At 39.4% G+C, this 20888-nt stretch overlaps 1 protein-coding gene across 3 annotated transcripts in view; it reads left to right on the top strand.

Annotated features, from left to right (window-relative positions):
* ACSL3 (acyl-CoA synthetase long chain family member 3) overlaps positions 1-20888 on the top strand; it is a 65218-nt gene that overhangs the window by 13632 nt on the left and 30698 nt on the right. Inside the window, exon 1 of one of the 3 annotated variants that reach the window (XM_016156708.2) lies at positions 2526-2584. The exons of 1 other annotated variant lie outside the window; for it this stretch is intronic. The gene's annotated coding sequence lies outside the window, so the exon portion shown is untranslated. Of the gene's footprint in view, positions 1-2525; positions 2585-19232; positions 19351-20888 lie in introns of those variants that run through there. One more of the 3 variants, XM_036236410.1, reaches the window with a different exon arrangement.

Raw genomic sequence — 20888 nt, 5'->3', positions numbered from 1 at the left:
ACCTGGATCAATGTCTGAACCACTTAGCACGTAGCGTGCCATACAGCACAGTGGCAGTGAGGTGTACTGCATTTGTTTCTTAGAGCTGCCATGATGCCACCACTTGGGTGGCTTAAAACAACAGAAATTTATTCTCTTAGAGTTAATAAAGCCGAAATTCAAGTCAACGTTAATGGGCTGAAGTCAAGGTGTTGGCAGGGCCACATTTCATCCAGAGACGCTAGAGAAGAATCTGTCCTGGCCTCTTCAGCCTCTGTGACTGCTGCATTGGTGGCCAGACTCCAGTCTGCGGGGCCAGCATCTTCTGATCTCCCTGCTCCGTCTCCCTGTTCACATCCATCTCCCTCTGCCTGTCTCCTATACAGACACTTGCGATGGCATTTAGGGCCCACCGGATAATCCCAGATTGCCACCTCATCTCACAATACCTAAATTTAATCACACCCTTTCCCGAATAAGGTGACACGGATTCCATGGATTGTGACCTGATAGATTTGGGGTCATTTATCAGCCTCCTATTAGTAGCTTAAAGTGTCCTTTCTCGAGTACCTCTGTGCTTTTGCAAATACTGTTATAACTGCCTGCAGTTTCCTCTCTTTATCTCCTTGGCAAAACATACGTGGATCCACTTAACTCATAGTCAGTGCTATTTGGCCTCCTGGTCCCCCTCCTATACCGAGGACTGTGGTTGCCTGTCATTTTTCTCAGTACGGTTGGCGTGCTTCTCCGGTGGCTTTTGACATGTCAGAGTGATTTGCCTGTCTCTACCACTGGCATAGGAACTTTTCTAGTACTGTGGTCTCATTCCCAGAATGAGAATCGTTAGATTTGGAGCCTAGTAGGCATTTAGCAAATGTTCGTTAAGGATATGTAGTATTTATTAAGGATCAGTTAAATACCAGGATGTGCCATTTAACAAAACGAAACAGGGTGAAGTAAGTGTGGACGGGTACCAAAGTTTCTCCAGGGCAAATTTCTCAGAAGGGATTTGCCAGGTCATAGGAACTTACATTTCCAGCCTTTGTGAGAGACTGCCAAATTGCTCTCCAAAGTGGCTGCCCTTGCCCAGTAATGCCAAGTGCTGTCTTGTTTCCTGTGTCCTTGCCAATACTTGTGATTTTTTTTTTCATTAAAAAAGGCTGATGGGGAAAATGATATTGTTTTAATTTGCAGTTCTTTGGTAACTAGTGAAGTTGACCATTTTTCATAGTTAATTGACAATTGGATTTTTGTTTCGACAATTGGATTTTCATGTGAATGTACATAGCCAATTTTTTTCTACTTATAAACATTCTACAAATATGGATATTGATGGTTTACATATGTTTTTGTCTTAATTTACATACTTACATATTTACTGACAAGTAAATTTATAAGATCTCCCTTCCCCCCATGGACGGATCATGGATAAATAAATAAATGACCTTGTCTAGAGTCACACCTACTAAGAGACATAGCAGGGATTTTTGACCCAGCTATATCTGGTTTTAAGGCTTGTCCTTCCTTTTAAAAGTTTAAAAAGTATATCTGGCTGCCTTCCAGGGAATGAGGAAATTAATAACGAGGCAGCGATAGTGCTGAATTTTGATTTAAAATACTTAACTATTAGCGCTGCTAACTAGCTCTGTGAGTTTAGGCTGATGTTAATATTTTTTTTTAAATGACTGTGATGACAGCTAACTGTCTGCTTCACAAGTGATTAAGAATTGAAATAATGTATAAAAGCATCATACACACATGGAATAGTATTTATAAGTATTAATAATTTTTCTTGACCACCATCATCATCATCTTGACCATCATCATTATCATCGTAACAAGTGAATAAACAATATACTTAAAAAAGTTTCGAACGCACTTTTTAAGAAAAAATGGACTTTTTTAGAGCAGTTTCAGGTTCACAACAAAATTGAGCAGCGGTGCAGAGCCGTCCCACATACCCCCAGCCCGCACACCGCACGGCCCCTCCTCTATCAGCATCCTGCCCCAGCGTGGCGCGTTCATCACAACCGATGAATCGATACTCCGTTGAGCCTAGAGCGATGTGTCTGTCACTTAGAGAGTCCTCAGTTTACATCAGGGCTCCCTCTTGAAATTTTCCATTCTGTGGGTTTTGACAAATGCAATGCCGTGTATCGGCTGTTATTGCATCATGCAGAGTAGTTCCGCTGCTTCGTAAATCCTCTGTGCTTTGCCTCTGCGTCTCCCGCCTTCCTCCTAACCCTTTGCAACCTTTTGCTGTCTCAGTACTGTCTCAGGAGCTTTGCCTTTCCCAGCATGTCATATAGTTGGGATCATACAGTATGTAGCCTTTTCAGATTGACGTCTTTTACTTAGTAATATGCTTTTGAGTTTCCTCCATGTCTTTTTATGGCTTGATAACTCATGTCTTTTTAGCAGTGAATACTATTCCATTGTCTGGATGTACATTCACCTGCTGAAGGACATCCTGGTTACTCTTATGTTTTGGCAAATATGAATTAAGCCTCTGTAAATATTCGTGTACTTTTTTTTTTTTTCTGTAGACATAGATTTTCATCTCATTCGAGTAAATATCAAGGAGCTCGATTGCTGGATCATTATGGCAAGGATATGTTTAGTTTGTAAGAAACTGCCTCACTGTCTTCCAAAGTGGGAGTACCATTTGCATTCCTAGCGACAATCCGTGAAACTTCCCTGTTGCTCTTCTTGCCAGCATTTGGTGATGTTAGTGTTTTGGATTTTGGCCATTATGATAGGTGCGTATTGGTACACAATATGCTTTTTTTGGGGTGAAAGATTACATAATAAAATGTCATTTGCCAGTGTGGCAGGCCGAAATGCTGGTGGTCTCTTGTGAGTTTCTTTTGTCATCGGGTGTGGAAACAGGCGCATATCTTGAAGGCGCTAGCACCTCCTACCATCGCCAGCTGGTAAAGCGTTTATTCTTTTTTAATTACCAGATATTTCTGTTATTAAGTATAACATGTAGTAAGTTAAAGTGTGCCTAAACTGTTGAAGAAAAAACATTCTTCGCATTTCGCGATTGTGAAATGATGAAAGCTATGAGGAGATAGCTTTCGGAGTAATTTTAATTCCATCAAAGCCACTGGAACATTAAGCCATGTTATTCAGCAGTGTTATTTACCTTGCTGTCCTCAGTTCGAATTTCATTAAGCATCTGTGAAAGAGTTTCCACTCAGTAGCCTCTTTATTTTGCAAAGTTTAGCACTAATTAGACTGGTTTTACTGGTTCAACATGTGGTGGTCATTTTAAATTTGTGTGAGTGTTACTTTAAATTTCTAACCGGCCATTTTAACAGAAGCAGGTTCATGGCAGCAGTGGTGGGGTGAGGGTTGGGGACAGCAAAGGGCATTTTGTTACCTGTAGCAAATTCCGCATGTTAATTACAGTTGTCCTGGGGGTAAATGTAACACAGTCCCATTTTTTCCTTACTGTGGCTTCTAAAATGAATTAGAGCTTATGAAATTTTGGGGCAAGAATTTAAGGATCAAATGACCTGAAAGATTTTAGCCATCTGAGAAGTGAAAGTAAAATTTGATAAAACTATTATAAGGTATAGTCTATATTAGTAAAGTGCTTTGAGAATATAAAAGCAATAAGTGTAATTTTATTTATTTTTATCTGTTGGAATCATAATTGTTGACATTTATCTGTTGTTTCAGAACATATTTCAAAATCTTTTCCCACATCAGTTGAATTTATTAATCCCTACATTTTCTACTGATTTTAATAAGAAGTTACACAAGTAGTATGTTTATTATTAAAATCTATAAACCACATCTGAGTGTGTAAGTAAAAGGAAAACTTCCTTATCCTCTGATTCTTTTGCTCGGGATTATTCCTCACCAATTTGGAGCGGGTCTTCCCAGACCTTTCATGTGCATATCTAAGATCACTACCTTCAAATGAAGCAGGTGCCGTGGAAAAAGAAATATATCTTGCCCATTAGTGTGCCTTCACTTTATTTTAGACATTTATTTTCCTACATCTTTTTTTTTTAAATTTAGTTTTCAATCATAGTTGACATGTGATATTATGTTAGTTTCAGGTGTACAACATAGTGATTAGACATTTATATACCCTACTAAGTGACCAAAGTAAGTCTAATACCCATCTGGCACTAAACATAATTGTTACAATACTGTTAACTATATTTTCTGTGCTATGCTTCACATCCCCATGACTGTTGAGAACTTTGTATCTTAAACACTATAATAAAGCTATGATAATGGGACTAAATTTATTCAGACACAACTCTATTTGTTAATGTCCTCTTTCGAATTCTACAGGTCCTTACCAATTTGGAGTGGGTCCTCCCCATGACTGTTGAAAACTTTGTATCTTAAGCCTCCAACATAGTTAAAAACAATCACTATTCTGCCATTTTAATCTCCTTTTAGATTTTAATAATTTTTTAAATTTTAATTACAGTTGGCATATGGTAATAGTTGAAGGTGTACAACATAGTGATTAGACATTTATATAACTTACATTCCTACAGCTTCTTGAGCGATAGATATATTTGGCTTCGAAGTGACTAAGTAAATTTGTTGGAACACAATACTTTCTCTACAGATTTCTTTTGGTGATTAGTGGGTTATGGAAACTCCAAAGTTTGCATTTCTAGCTAAAAATGTGTCACCAGAGTTTAGATTTACAGTGAAATTGGTATCACAAATAAAATATACTGCATATTAAACAATAGGTATGACATTTGTATACATGACTGCAATTAGTATTACTTTCTAGAGGGTGAGCTAGATTGGGGTAGAGAGGTGATTTTGGTTAGTACATCTGCTTAGGGGGAATAAAGTGCTATGGGAAAGTGACAAAGGTAACCGACTCATAATTTTGCCTAGACTTGAGCACGTACCCAAAAGGAAAGGACATTTGTCATTTTATTTAAGTTTAATATATTATGAAATAAAAGGAATTTCAAGGACTATTTGGGGAACTCAGTGTCTTGAATTCCAAAATGTTGAACCTCGTTTCGCATATGAGAACTGCCCATATTCAGCTGCCTTGTCGCTTAAGAAATGGAGTAAAAATTGAAAAGATTCATATGTGTATGTGTTCTTTGTGCAATTGTTGGTTTGAAGCATTTAAAACTCCTTAAAAAATCTGGAGGAACAGATTTTCAGTACAGTTTTGTTACAGATTCACAGCAAGTTCAGTACTCTTCTTTTTTCTTTTTCTTTTTCTTTTTGTTTTTAGGAGCAACAGAATAGCTTTATTAGAAGGGAGAATAAAGAGACAGTACACTTGCAGATGTGGAAGTGGGCTGAGCAAGAGAAGTATAGCTCAAAGGCCTTATTTTTTCTTCATGTTCAATTTTATTGATTAAAAAAGTTATTCTGTCCCTGATCTTAGTAATTCATATTTAAATTTTATAAAGTAGACACATTTTGATGGCTTTAGGTCTTAATCACTGATCTTGATGATCCAGTGCTCCACATTCATAATGGTAGCAGAAAGCATTATCTATGCAGATAGCCTTGTAGTAAAGAGAAATTATCCGTAATGTTTTCATTCGGATGTGAAAATGATCTGTATTAGAAGTTTGTAAGCCAGGCTTGCTTGGCTTAACAGTCAAATGTCTCTTGGGCCAAATATTTCTCATAGCTCTTGAAGGTGGATTTCTTATTTTTGGTGGCTTCTATTTTTAAAACGCAGTCTAGTTTTTGAACAGTTATGGAAAAGCTGCAGAGGCCAGAAAACTGAGCACACTGGAAGAGAGAAGAGGGAAGACAACCCTTTATCTTAGTAGTTTTGATTTTGAAACCTGTTAAGAAAAGCTTTATTCATGGTAAAATAATTGAGAATTTATGGGAAGAAGAAAATGCTTTATGTAAAGAATCAAAAAAGAAAACACGAAATGAATTATCAATAGAGTACAATACAATAAAAGACTAAGTATTGGCTAAAGGAAGTGTAATCGCACGTTTAAACCTTATCCGTTTATGTAACATTTAGATAGTACAAATAATGTTGATATGTTAGTTGTGACGCAGGAATTTATCTTGTAGTTATATACTTTTTTACAGTATACTTATATATGTATTTGCTTTTTCTTAAGTTTGTTTTTAACTGATATACCAAAATATAGAATAGGGCTTTTGGGGCAAGGTGGGCCAGTGGAGGAAAAGATAAGGAAACATCTAAGGACTCCTACTGAACAGTTTATAAACCCTTGAAATTGAAAGAAAAGGTATAGGCTTAGATTGACTAGTCTTAGATAGACTCGAATGCCAAATTATCTTAAGCTATTGTAACTCTTATAAATAAGCTAAGCATTTTAAAATTATCTTGGAAATCTTAATTTAAACATTTTAATCTCTTTGTATCCTCAAGGGCTAAATTTACCTGAAGAACTATCTTTTCTCAAACATGCAGACTTCACTTTGCTGTCAATAAAATGTTTACTTTTGCTGTTTTTTACTGTTGTTTATTGTTACTGCCCCCCCCACACACACACTATTTTGTATGTTTGGAACAATTATATTTAGCCTTTAGCCTTTGAATTTTCTTTAATTTTATTTTAATTTTACTCTGGGAAAAGAAATAGGTAAATTTGAAAGTATGATTGTTAATCCAACTGAAACAACCTACACTTAAAAATTAGGCCATCTGCTCACTCTCCTAGGTATAGGTTCATATCATACTAAATATAGTGCTTAGCTGGACTCAGTTACAATTGTTAAGACCCTCAAGTACTATTTAGCCAGGCCGATGTCATCCGATAGTCCACGTTCTCCTGAAATATTTATATGGTTGGCTCTCGTTAACCATTTCGTAGGGATAGTTGGAATAAATAGAAATAGTACTACAGGGGTAAGTAGGCTATTCATCAGTGTTTTAATACAGTCGAGGTATTCAGTTCTTGGCTAGTCAGTACATACTGATAAATATGTCAGATAATTGCACCAAGTAGAGCTCCTGCCCTACTATTAAGATAATGCATGGTGACTGATCATGCCATTCCCCCGTTTACCTTCAGTGACTTGATTGTGAACAAAATTCTAATATAAAAAAGCTCTGCTTCCTTATAGGGAATTCCCTGTCACTTCTTTTGGATGTAATAATAGGAAGAGGAGGGTATGTGGCTTGGGAAGCTAAGTAGAAAGCAGAGTAGGATTAGGTTTTCCCATAGATGAGGAAGTTGAGGCACAATGACTCAGAACTGTGATCTGGGTGTTGGTGTGTGTGTATAGGAGCGGGGGTCATCTGGGTAGGGGGGATAGTTGGAGATATACCACATCATAGCGAGGTAGATAAATGGACTACAGAGCCACCCCAACTGCTCCCCCAGGTGTTTCCAGGTCCTGTCATGGGGTTAAGGGTGGACCTGAGACTGTAAAAACCTCGAGAGTTAGGAAGCTGTTGAGGGCCATCTTTTTGAGATATATGGAAGCCATGTAAGCTGAATCAGCATAACAACTGGTCCTGAGTTATATTCCACACATATTCTCTACCTTTGTGACTAGAGTGGGATCTAGAAATTAGGGTTCAACATTTCTGTCATAAAATCTGAGAAATTTACATTTTAGCATAAAGTACTGGCTGTGAGAAAAAATATTCCTACTATATACATTTTCTTAAATAAATTTGTAATCATCTAACTGAAGCTTATTGGGAGAAATCCCGCTAACTGGTTAGCTAGGGATGCTAAGTGGATTTGAGATTTGAGTACTTATTGTAAGGCAAGCATTGCATCCTTTACATACATTCACTGTTTAAGCCACTTAATCTTATGATACAAATATTCTCCACATTTTACAGATAAGGAAACCGAGGCTTAGGGAGGTAATTTGCCTAAGGTGCCATTTAGTAGATATTAGAGCAAAATGTCACACCCAATCTGTTTGGCTCTGGAGCCTGAGCTCTCAGTAAGAGTATAGTTAGAATTGACTTCAGTAAATATCTTCAGATGGAATCAGCAAGATAGAAGAAATAATCAAGATTAAAGAAAAACATTGGTATACATAGTTTTGTATAAACAACAAAATTTTAAGTACTGTTAAAACTTACACTGTATTTTGTAGTTTATGTAGTGTTTTCAGCTCCTTGTTTGTTCCTAAAGGGAGTTTTGTGAGGTATTTATTGCTGTCGCCCCAGTTTTACAGTGAACCTGAAGCTCGGTCTGTTAAGGGACTTGTCTCATGTTACACAGTGAGTGAGTGGGGGTGGGGTATAACATCAAACCCAGAGCTTATTGCTGTAGTTCTAAAAGGAGCAAGTTGATTTGAACATTTTTTATATGTGGTTAAACCAGTGTTACAAGTTTTATACGATCCACCGGTACCCTCAGTGGATCGTATAAAACATGTAAATAAAACAAGTACCAGCGAGCTTTGAAACTTGACGTGAAACAGAACTTCGTACCCATAACAGCTATATTAATAAACTAGCACTTATGATGCCTTTGCATTTTTCCAAGGTCCTTTATATCTACCATATTCCATTTTATCCTCACTGTAAATGTGTGTATTAGATAAATGATGACAGATATGGGGAAATGAGGTACAGGAACGCTATTTCAAAGAACAAGGTCAAACTTTACCAGTGTCGGGGCTCAGGCTACAACGTGTTTGCTTTCTCCGTGAAGTGATTGACTGTAGGGTTACCAGCTTGTTCCTGTTTGCCTGGAACCTTCCTGGCTTTTGTGCTGAAAGTTCTGGGTCCTGGGAAACCCCTCAGTCGCAGGCAAGGCGGAGTGGTTGGTCATCCTGGTAACTTACCGCACTTTGTGATCAGCTGGCAGTGGGAGTAGGGCCGCCATATAAAATGCGAGGCGCTCAGTTAAATCTGAATTCCAGATAAACTTTACGTTTAACCATGTGTCCCAAATATTGTATGGGCCTTATGTACTTTACAATCGGTTCCCTGTTTATCTGACAGTTGGATTTAACTGGGCATCTTGTATTTTTATTTGCTAAATCTGGCAACCCTAAGTAAGTAAGAGCGGAGGGACGTTCTGTTGTGTAAAGGACGACTTAGCTGCTTTATTTTTTTTGTGGCCCTTAGTCTTCACACATTCTTCTACTAAGGAAGTTCCATCTGGCAGTTTCCTCTTCTGGGGCACCTGACTCTTGTTCTTTCAGCTCTTTGGACACAAATAGATGTAAGAGGTCAGGATGAATATATGAAACCAGATTTTGCCTAGTGCATTAAAACGTGTGTGTGTGTGTGTGTGTGTGTGTGTTGCTTTGAAGCAGTTAGTTCTCTGCTTATCAGAAAACTTAACCCAGTTCTGAGCCCGTTCTGTCTTTGTTGGATCAGTGTGTCAAAGACCAACACATTCTCACAGGCCTCCCGTACTGTCTTTAGACTGTATGTTAAGAAGTATTTTTTCCTGTAGTTAAGAATAGTACATGGACATAATTCAAAATGAAAAGGAAGTAAAGGCTTCACTCGCCTCTTCTTGCATCCATTATTCATTTGCCCACCATGGAGACCATCCGATCCGATTGGAAAATGTTAGAATTTTTGAAATGAACCTTAGAAATCTTCTCATTGAGTGTTTTTTGACCTTTTTTTTTTTTTTTTTTTTTTTTTTGAAGCAGAGGAACTCATTTCCTACCCTTCTCCCTTCCCTCCTCCCGAAAAAAGGTGTGTGCCAGCGGAAAGTACCTTTTTTGGAAGACAGAAATGGGTTCTTCTGTCAGTGCTCCTAAATTGATCTGGGAGTCCTAAGCATCAATAGAATATAGCCTTAAATAGATCTAGTTGAATTCCATCAACATTAATGGTGAGCGAATGAAGATTTAGTGACTTGGACAGGGTCTCGCAGTAATTCGTGGGAGAGCCGAGACTGGGGTCTGCGGGCATGGATGCTTCTGTATGTATGCCTTACAACCCCGCTTCTGTGTCAAGCTGAAGAAGACATAAATTCTCTTGTCTAATTTGTTTCCTCTTCGAATTTACACCGAGACACCTACCATTTTTGTTTTAAGAACATCTGATTTGGACTTTATCTAGAAAAGGAAAATGGAATAAACCTAGATTTAAAAACAATGTATCTTGATCAGGATGAGGGAAGTCTGGGGATGGTATTTGTGGTTCAAGGAGAATACCCAAGAGTCCTGCTGTTTATTCAACTATTATAATAAAAGGACTAAAGAAATTTTAAAATTTCGGTAGATAACTGAAGATTTTGTAAATTTAGTTGACTCTGTTCAGCTGCTTTTTAGTTTTTAATTTAAATATCTTCAAGGCAAAGACTTGAGTGGTTTTCCTCAGTTACTTTCTTTCCCTCTTTTTCTTCCTCCCAATATATGTCTTTAGGTCCAAAATTTCATTTTCTGAGATTAGAATAAATACATGCTTGATAGTTAAAAGACGGCCAAACTTTTATTTTCTTAACAGATTTTCTAGCTGTGAATTGAAAGTTCATCTAATCCAGATGGTAGTATGACTCAATCTTTATTAGTCTTTAATGGACTTTCTGGTCCAGAGTTTCTTGACCCCTTTATTTGTTATATTAAGGAAGTACTTACGTGGGCTAACGATCTTGATTTTTCCAGCTGTGCAGTCTCATATTTATAGAGAGGTAGGAGCTGTGGAGCCAGAGTCAAAACCTTTAGCATTGTTAAAAGTTGTGTTAATAATTAGGATTTTAGAAAGGAAAAATCCTTTGTCTTTCCTTCAGTAAAGAGAGAGTGAGAACTGCTGTATTATGCAGTACTGAATTCTTATTGAACTTAGGCAAGTAACTGTATTGCCGTGCAAGTAAGAATACTCACTGAAAGTTTCCAAATTTTGGAGGAATCGAGTAGGAAGAAAAAAAATAAGTGTTTTAATTCTGCATACAAAGATCATATACCAGGTTGCTCTAGGCCATAGGTAGCCTAACAGAAAAGATTTCCTTATATCTGGAAAATAAAAGGTTATAGAACCAGTACTATTTCAGATAAAAAGTCATAAAAATTATAACCATCCTCATAAATTCATTCAGTCCCATGCTATTAATCCTTATTGGTCTTAATCTATTTGTTAGTAGTTTTATGAATGCAAATCCTCACTCAGTTCAAAGGTATAATCTGAAAGTTTATCAGAAAAGCCTGTATTTTCAAGTGTCATAGCTTCACGAGTCTCTCTGAAGCTGAAACATTTACAAGAGGTTTGAGTAATACGATTACTGTAAGTGACAAAGACTTAAAATGACATATGGTTAAAGATCTCTGGTTCCACTGTAGTTTACAGAGAAAGTTGCTTTTCTCTGCAACACATATTTTCAAGTAACAACTAGAATTACAAATGAAAACTTTATATTAAGATGTTGTAGGCTCTTATAAATTTTATATAACTTTTAGAACATTTATTTTAACAATATGTGCATACAAATACAACATTATTATATGTGAGTAGTTCCCATGTAATTTTTACAAATCAAACAGGCCTAATTAGTTTTATTTTTCCATTTTATAAAAAGAGAGATGTCCTTTAAATTCTTTGGGGGATCATTCTGAAAAATCTCAACATTATTTTTAGATTTGGAAAAAGAGCTTAATTTTGAATTTTTGAGAGATTTGTCAAACATGGCAGAAGTTTAAAATACTTATTTTTGTAAACCCAGATAAAAGTATTATATTTAATTCCGATAATTCTAAAGATGAGCCTATTTTAACCAAATCGAACTCAAACCAGCTTAAATAGCATGCATTTTCGCAGATCACGTGAGCCTGAAAAACATTTGGGTTCATTTCTATTATATTTTTGAGAATTTTTTATATAGCAATAAATTCCTTTAAGCCAAATAAACAGCTCTTTACCATCCCATTCAAATACTGTTGGGGAGGTATACATACATAGACAATCGCAACCAGAGACCTGATAGTTTTGTTTAAAATTTCAGCCTGAGACAGGTACAACACTTGAAATAAGTTATGTTTATTCTTTCAGATGGCTAAGGCTTTTTCTTGTTAATATTTGTGGAGAAGACAATTAAGATTTGTATTTGTCCTTGGCAAGGAGCCTTGGAGCTAGAGCCTCAGTTGGTGCTTTTTCAAAAAAGAAAGAAAGAAAAAAAAAACTTCTTTATTTTTTTTTTTCCTTCAGTCTGAGGAATTGAGCGTGGTAAATATAGGTGGCCTTTGCTTCTATGGTTGCTTTTCTGGTTTCACAAAGATTTTAGGATAAGGACAGTTGTTCTCAGTTTCCTAAAGAATTGGATTTCACTTAAATGACATCATAGGTTGATCTACCTGTCCAGCTACATCTTCCTAATTGGCTTCTTTTCCTCTGGATAGGTTGCATTTTAGCTTGGGGCGGGGGACGGGGCGGTGGGGGGAGGGGTGGGGAGGGGGGTGGTTAAAACAAATTTCAATCAGGTTCTGAATTTTAGCTTCTGATTTTGCCACATTTCTGATAAAAAAAAAAAAAGGTATTAAATCCTTTCAAATATCTCGTCGGGCTTTAGGCAGGAAAAACTCAGGTGGCCGGAGTTTCTTATAGGATACCTTCAGAACTGTTTTTATCTAAAAGTCCAGTTGTTGTTTAGAATCTTCTGCATGTCAATCAAATAATGCATCCTGTCATCCCTGAGAGAGGTTCGGAATTCTCTCTTTAAGGGAGGGCTCTTGAGGAGGACTTAAAACAAAGTTTTTCCTAATGGCCATTAGAGTTTTAAATAATTTTGGCTAAATTGGTCCATTCTTTAAAAGGCGTAAGAGGAGGGACTAAATGTTTGTATATAAAACTAGCAGGAGTTCCTAAGGAACATTTTGGGAGCTTTAGAGGGTGATGATCCCAGGGTAAAGATAATTCCCCTGAAAGCCATCAGATTGGACAAAAAGAAAAGTTAAGACCATCTTTAATTGTTCAATTTCTTAGGGGTATCTAAATACCAGTTGAAAAATGCCTCCAGTTCAGCTTGCTTTACATTTCTAAGATTCTCTAACTGTGCATGTAAATATACTAATTTCAGTATGGTAAGAAGTCCCCAGACTAGCTGCTGTAATTCCAGATTGTCCTTCTGGGTACAATCAGAAGTCCATTGAGACCAATATTTAGCAGTGGATGGTCGTAAATCCAGTTGGCATTCCAGAATGGGGTTGTCTGTCCTTCCATAACAGACTTAGATGGAGGGGTCCCCATTACAAAAGCTGGTATCAGAGGACCAAGCATAAAAGCTCTGAGCCTCAACTGAAGGAGGGAGGTTCGGAGCTGGGAGAACTCACACCGCTGGAGCCCCGCAGTCCACGGGGAGTCGCCAGAGCATGACGGGCTCCAGCAGCTGCCTTGCTTGGATCCAGCAGTGGCACTGGACTGAAGCCCCAGAACGCTCTGGCACTGCATCGTCAAAGGAATTCAAATAGAGTCTGGAGGCTTTGGCTGGAAATAAAAGATAAAGATTTATTCAAGGGTCTCAATGTTTGTAAACCGGAAATGAAACTAGGCAAAACCCAGAAGCATTCCCAAGAAGAAAGAAGAGAGTTCTTATAGTAAAAAGTACATTATTGAAAACGAACCAGTCCTGCGTTCTCAGCTCTAGGATTGGTCTCAGATGGTTACCAGTCAGATGTCAGGTGATCTGGAAGAAGGTGCCGGGGGGTCAGTGTCAGGTCGCATCCACTGGCCCGGGTGATGGATGCGGGGTGGATGTCAGGTGGGTTAGGTATGCGAGTCCTTTGGGGGAAATCAGAGGGTTGTCTGGGAGTCTAGTGTATGTGTGTCCAGGATGGAAAGTTCAGAAAGTTCTCAGGCTGGTTAGAATAAGCACAGTCTTTCCGTGCTTCAGCCTTCATGATGATGATAATTTTAGCAGCTTGGTTAAATGGCACCATCTTATTAATTCCCTGTCTTCACTCTTTCTTCATGTCTTTGCTAAATTATTTATCATTGTATAAATAATGATGAGTCATTTTCTTTTATTGTTAAACTTGACTCATCTTGTTATTTTAATTAGCGGTTCTGAGAGTAAAGGTGGAAGTTATATTCTTCATGGTGGAAAATTCATGTGCTTTAAATCATAGCTGCATTTAAATATTTAGAAATAACTGCTTAAAAACTTGCCCATGCCTTTTTATATCGTCAGACATCAAGCCCTGTATACCTGTACATATACTTTTAAAGATATACATATAAAGAATTCGCAAGGTGCGTGAAAGTCTCTCCAGGTCAGTTGCTTGTACGTATAACTTACTGGCTGCATAATCGTCCATACTGTGGATGTATAAGGTCCTCAGGGCTTTCTTTGATTGATTTAGCTTGTTTTAAGTTTTCAGTTGTTAAAAGAAAATTTTCCACAATTTACCGATCTAGTAGGATTTTTTTCAGCGATTTGTGAATCAGTCAAGCAAGATAGAAAGGAGCTCCAAAGAGAGCTGTACAAGGCAAGGGAATTTTGTAGATCCAAGGCAGTTATCCTGGACGTTTGCTAATTGGTCACTGCAGGGTTACTGTCCTTACAGGGAATCAGGGGAACATGGGAACTGGGTCAGGTAACTTGTGCTGAGCAGGCACGAGCCGATTGGTTGACTTAGGCCTTCCTTTTCCCGGCTAGCCAGCATAGAAGCTGAGCATTGTTTTGGTTTGCTGACGTGAGTTTAGCAGGAGCAAGACTCTTATCTTGTGCCTAATCTGGTTACTTTAACAGTTTTTTTTACCTCTGAAACGATACTGCCATGTCCTTCAAGTTTTGCCTTCAGACTGTACTGCTTTTACTGTTCCTTCTTGTTATAGTTATGTCCCCTGTTCCTTAAGTATTTGAACACCAGGCTTCCTGTGACTCTGCTAGTACCCTGTCATGATTCTTACTGGTTTCACTACCTTTCCAGTACTGTTGGCCTTGAGTCCCTTATCCTGCTGCTGAAATGATCTCATTCTCTGGTCTGCCCTTGCCACCCCTTCCTCCATGACTATGATCTGGACCCCGCGTGAACAGCAGCTCCACATCCTCCGCCACCCCGGTTCCCAGCACGCCACGCAAACCGTCACCTTCAGCGTTCCAGTTTCTCCCTTTTCGCACCTCAGCTGTAGCACTTCTGTGACCCGACCCAGGACCTGATCTGTCCGCACATACCTGTTCCCTCCTCATTCCTGCCTCAGCTTGAAATTCCCTGATGAGTCATTATAACCATTCCCTTGGAGATAGTGCCCTGGCTCCCCGTACCCCCCGCGCCCTTTTGTCTGCTCGTTGCCTGGTAAAGCCCATCGTGGCTGGAGCAGCGCTCGGCCTGATCCACGTTTGTGCCTCGCCAGCTGAGCTGTGGCCGTGCAGCGGACTGCCGGCTTGGTCGGTCTGCCAGGTGATCCCGCTCTGTCTCCCAGATGACCGTTTCATACTTTCTTTCTCCTTAATTTTCTAATACCATCCTTCTGCCCTCTCAGCCAGTGATTTAGCTTCCTATTAATTATTCTGAGACTATAGAAGCATCTCGAAGGGGATCTTCCACTAGCTCCCGTTACCACTTCTCCCCACCCACATGCATCTGTGTCCCTGTTCCCGTCGAAGGCCACCTTCTCCCCCTCTCCTTCCCAAGCCTGTGACTCATCTGCACAATGCTTTTCTTTCCTCCGCTGGGTAACAGGCATCAGTATGCAGACAAGCGGCACTATCCCTTACCTTTAATACAAAAGAACCTGCTTTGTCCTGTCCTGTCCTGTCCTGTCACCCATTTCTCTGTTTGTCTTTAGAGCTCTCTTCCTAGTTTTTCTTGAACCCTCTCCATTTGGGCTTTGATCCTTACCACAGCTCTTTTCAAGGTCGGTAGTGACCTTCACATGGTCAAATCTAATATCTAATTCTCAGTCATCTTTTTTTTGGATTTTTTTTATTGTAGTAAAATATAAATAACAATTTACCATTGTAACCATCCTTAAGTGTACAGTTGATTGACATTCAGTGTCTTCACATTGTCGTATAGCCATCATCATCATTCATCTCTAGAACTTTCCTATCATTCCAGACTCTACCCAGTGAACATAATGCTCCATTTCCACCTTCCCCCTCGCCCCTACCAACCACCATTGTACTCTCTATCTTTATGAATTTGCTTATTTTAAGTGTCTTATACAAGTGGAATTGTACAATATTTGTTCTTTTGTATCCGCCTTATTTTACTTAATACAGTATATTTTCAAGGTTCATACATGTTGTAGCATGTATCGAAACTTCATTCCTTTTTAGGGTTGAATAATATTTCATTGTGTGTCTACACCACATTTTGTTTATTCACCTGCCAATTCACCTGGATTGTTTCCATCTTTTGGTTATTATGAATAATGTTGCTATGAACTTTGGGGTACAGATAGCCATTTGAGTCCTTGCTTTTCATTCTTTTGGAAACATGCCCAGCAGTGGAATCATATGGTAACTCCGTGTTTAATTTTCCAGGGAGCCCCCACACTGTTTTCAGTAGCAGCTGCAGCCCTGTGCATCCTCCCCGGCGGTGCGTAAGGGTTCCGGTGTTTCTTCCCCACATCCTCACCAATACCTGTTGTCTTTTTTTAAAAAAATTAAATAATAGCTATCCTAATGGGTTCGAAGTCTCATCTCATGGGGGCTTTGCTTTCCATTTCAGTCCTTATCTTCGTCGACTTGTAGGTAACGTGTAAATTTGATCAGTGTCCTTTTGGAACTCCGCCTTTCCCACTTTTCCTCTGCCAACATTGACCCCTCCTCTCATGCTCCGATGGCTGTTCCCTCTCCTCCCCTCTCCTCCTCGAGCCCTCTAAATGTTGACTTGCTCCACGACCTGCCCTCGCACCTCTTCTCGCATCCTAGGCTGTCTCAGCCAGTCTCAGGGCTGTAAATACGATCAAGATGCTAAGCACTCCCGAAGGTACGGTCCACAAAACTGAATATCCTTTCCCCCAGTCTGTTCTGCAGTCTTCCCTTTCTCAGTAAATGACGGCTCAACTTTTTTCCCAATGTCTCAAGCCAAAAACCTTTAAGTCACTCTTGACTTTTTCTTTCACTGTATGTAAGGCTGTACTTTCAAAATAGAGTCAGAATTAGGTCATTTCTCACTACTTCCTTCATCCTTCTTCTGTTCAAAGCCACTGTCATCTCATGTCCAATCCCTGCAAAGGCTCGCGGTTGGTCTCCTTGCTTCCTCAGCAGCCAGGGTCATCCTTTTTATGGTAGGTCAGATGATTTTGCTCATGTCAGCACAGTTCTCAGCGGTGGTCTGGGGTCCGGCTCCATTCTCACCGTGTCCTCTCTGGCCTCTTCCCCTTTCGCTGTCCCCCTTCCTCCCTGGGCGCCACCAGAATGCTCTTCTCCCAGGTGTCCACGTGGCTCCCTCTCTCGTCTGCTCGTGACATCTGAGGTGCCTGTGCCCAACCGCTTCGCAGAGCAGCAACCCTCTCCTCCCCGGACATTCATTCCCCTGAGCCCGCTTCATTCGCTCCTATCACCTCCTAGTATTTATCGCTGTTTGCCCATGGTCTCTTTACCTCTCACGTTTTGTTCATGACTGTGACTCCATCATCTGGAAGGGTGCTTGCTGTGGAGTCTGATCAATAAACGCTCGGGAAATAAATGAGTGGTCGAATTCGTGTTCAGATGTGCTTAATGTGCACTTGCTTCTCTGTAGAAGAGAGTTGTGAATGGGGGATGGCAAAGGGTGTTCGTGTGTGCGTGTTGAACCCTGCCGCACTGTTCCAGGGCGCCCTGGGTACTGAGGTCTTCTACATGTTTGTGAAACCGTTGGATGAAAATTGGCATGGCTTCGTTTTAATCTTGATTACAAGTTACGGAGAACATATTGTCTATGTGTATTAGCCATCTGCATTTCGTCTTTTTTGGCTTCTCTGTATGTATTCTTTGCCTGGTTTTCCTTGGTGTTGCTTGATTTTTTTTTTTTTTTTAAATTTATAGGAGCTCTGTGTATTTTGTCGGGTGCCGCCCCACCCCGAATCTTGTTTTTCCTTTTGATTTTTTTAATTGTTTCGCCATAGAAATGTTAAATCTTTAAAATTTACATGGGAGAATAAATCAGTAAGAATTGAGAAGAAAATTTTGAAAAATAAGGATAGTGAGGGTCTTAGCAGATAGTTAAAACAGTTAGGTTCTCAAGCATTAGTGTACATGCCTATCACACCGATGCTGTTTAAAGTGAGTCTGGCCCTAGCGTTTTCGATGTATAGTATTGAGGAGGGGAGAGAGGGGGAGCCATGTCTGAGGAATGCTCATTTCAGATATCCTCTAAGGCCGTCCCGACACGGTCGGTTCGTGGATCGCCGCTGAGCGAGACCGCTGCAGATCTGCACTGGGACTAGGGTGGTGAGCGCAACGCAGTGGACGGGTCCCAGACGCAGAAGAGCGTGAGAGCTTATTTTCGGAGATGACATTTTAGTTAATTGACAGGAATGTGGCTTATTTAACGAATGGTTCAGGCAGTTCGTCTGAAAGAAGAAGTTAGCTTTCTCCCTTACACAATATCCATATCGATTAAAGATCTAAATGTCTAAATTATGCAAGTACTAGGAAAAAAAAAATATACCATTAGTTTAGCCCTGGGGTGGAAGAGGCCTTCTTAAAGTAAATTGGAAACCCGGAAGATGTGAAGGAAAAGATGAACGGATCTATTTGTCCATGTTTACTCTCTGAAAGGTTAGATACTCTTTCTAAGGTGTGACGACATAGTAAAGTGCCTGTGACTGGTTCCCTTGTTCTCTAGACTTTCCATACCTGTTTCAGCAAACAAGAATCAATTAGCCAAAGACCTGTTTACCTATTTTATCTAAAGCATTTTAGAAAAATTAAGTGTCTTAATGGCACATAGCTGGACCATCTCGGCTCATGTGACTCCACCGAACCCTTACTTGCTGGCTCTCATTTCCCTTGGCTTTCGCGACACTGCCCCCTCCAGGTTCTCCTACTTTATTTTTCAGTGAGATTTGCCTCCTCGGTCTTGGCACTAGTTTCCCTTCATAGTTTTCTGTCCTTGAACTTGATCTTGGAGATTTCCTCCATGTTCTCTTTGGGCAGTCTCATCGTTCATCTCATTTTGACTCCAAAATGTATGCTTCTAGCTTCGACCCTTCTTAGTTTCACAGTTTATATATCTGGATGACTCGCTGGCATCTTAAACCCATTATTTTCAAGAGTCTGATTCATTTCCTTTCCACCAACCATCTAAACCACTGACCAGCCATCTGTCTCAGTTGAAGCCACCAGGATTGTTTTCCTTTCTTTCACTGCTGCTGTGTTACTTCGTGACTTTATTCCGTTCAGGATTCAGAAACAGAAACCGTCCTCATTGTCTTAGGCAGATGGTGGGAAGGGCTGGAGTAATGGCTGCCACCGTCGCCACCACCCTCTGGGCGGGTAGGAGCTGGGAATCCCAGCCGCTTGGCTCCATGTCACACCACCCTGGCCTCCTGATCGAGGAGTAAAGGTTTATTTTGGCTGTTTTATTATTATTATTATTTTTATCTCATCTCCTTGTTTCCAGGTTGTGCCTTCAGATTAGTTATCCACTGCATACAGTTATTTTCTAAAGCTGCGTTTGTGTACACTGGAACACAAACTAAGTTCCTTCCCTGGCGTCAAGGCCACAACAGTTTGACCTTTACAATTTGGTGCCTTAAAACACCTTGCCCTCATCTCCTCATCCCCACCCTGCTCTACTTGGGTGGCTGATTGTTTCATGAACACCGCTGCTTTTGTTACATGTTCAAACTCTGTGCTATGATCTATATAAAATCTCCATTCTTCTCCCCTCCTTTCCCCCAGACTTTAAGATCATAAGTTGTTGTTTGGTCCAAGAAGAAGCCAGCCTCTTACATTTTACTGTACTCTTCCTGATTAGTACTTCGTTTTATAGTTTTAGCTCTTACGTGGTTCATTTTGAGTTAATTTTTTTGTATGGTATAAGAGAAGGGGTCTATCTTTGTTGTTTTACATGTAGATACCTAGTTGTTTCAGTACTATCTCTTGAAAAGACTATTCTTTTCCTGTTGAATTCTCTTGCCATTTGTCGAAAATCTGTTATCCATAATATAAGGGTTGATTGTTGATCCTCAATTTTATCGCATTGATCTATGTGTCTTTCCTTTCGCTAGTACCACACTGTGTTGATTACTGTTGCGTTGTAGTAAGTTTTGAAATCGAGGTGTGTGTACCCTCCATCTTTGTTCTTTTATAAAATTAAATTCTGGGTCTTCTGGCTACTTTGAATTTCCATGCTAATTTTAGGATCAGCTTACAGATTTCTATATGAAAGTCAGCAGAGATTTTGATAAGGATTGTGTTGAATCTGTACATTGATCTGGGGATTGTTGCTATTTGAACAATATTTAGTATTACAATCCATAAGCAGGATTTTTCCTATTTATTTAGGTCTCAAATATCTTTAAACGTTTTGTGGTTTTCATAGTACAAATTTTGCACTTTGTTATATTTAATTCTAAGTTGTATTTCTTATAGTCTTATTGTAAATGTAATTCTTTTCTTAACTTCATTTTCTGATCAGTCACTGCTGGCCTGTAGAGAAACACGATTGTTGGATATTCAACTTACCTCCCGTAACCTTTGCCGAACTCTTCGTTTTATTTATTTATTTATTTTTTTAGGGGAGTACTTAGGATTTTTTATATGTACAGTCGTATCTGTGGATAAAGGTAGTTTTTTTAAAAATCACAATATCATTTTTTAATTTAAAACACAAACATGCAAAATTAAATTTCAGAGAGAGTCCATAGTGAGATAACATTATTCTCCCGCGTTATTAAGGTGTATCTATTCTTGGTAGCTCTTATGTCCTGGAAGTAGCATGGCCATCTGTTTTCCTTGTACCATCCTCCTCTGCAGAAACCTTCAGAGGCTCCCCGCATGCCCTTTCTGGCAAAAATCCAGAGTCTTATGGGCTCATTCTCCAGAGTATTGTGCATACGTTGTCACAGAAGACAGCTTGAAATGGTGACAGCCTGGGCT

Source organism: Rousettus aegyptiacus, unplaced genomic scaffold, assembly GCF_014176215.1.
Source record: "Rousettus aegyptiacus isolate mRouAeg1 unplaced genomic scaffold, mRouAeg1.p scaffold_m13_p_2, whole genome shotgun sequence".
Classification (NCBI taxonomy): domain Eukaryota; kingdom Metazoa; phylum Chordata; class Mammalia; order Chiroptera; family Pteropodidae; genus Rousettus; species Rousettus aegyptiacus.
This window is presented reverse-complemented; position numbering and strand designations above follow the sequence as displayed.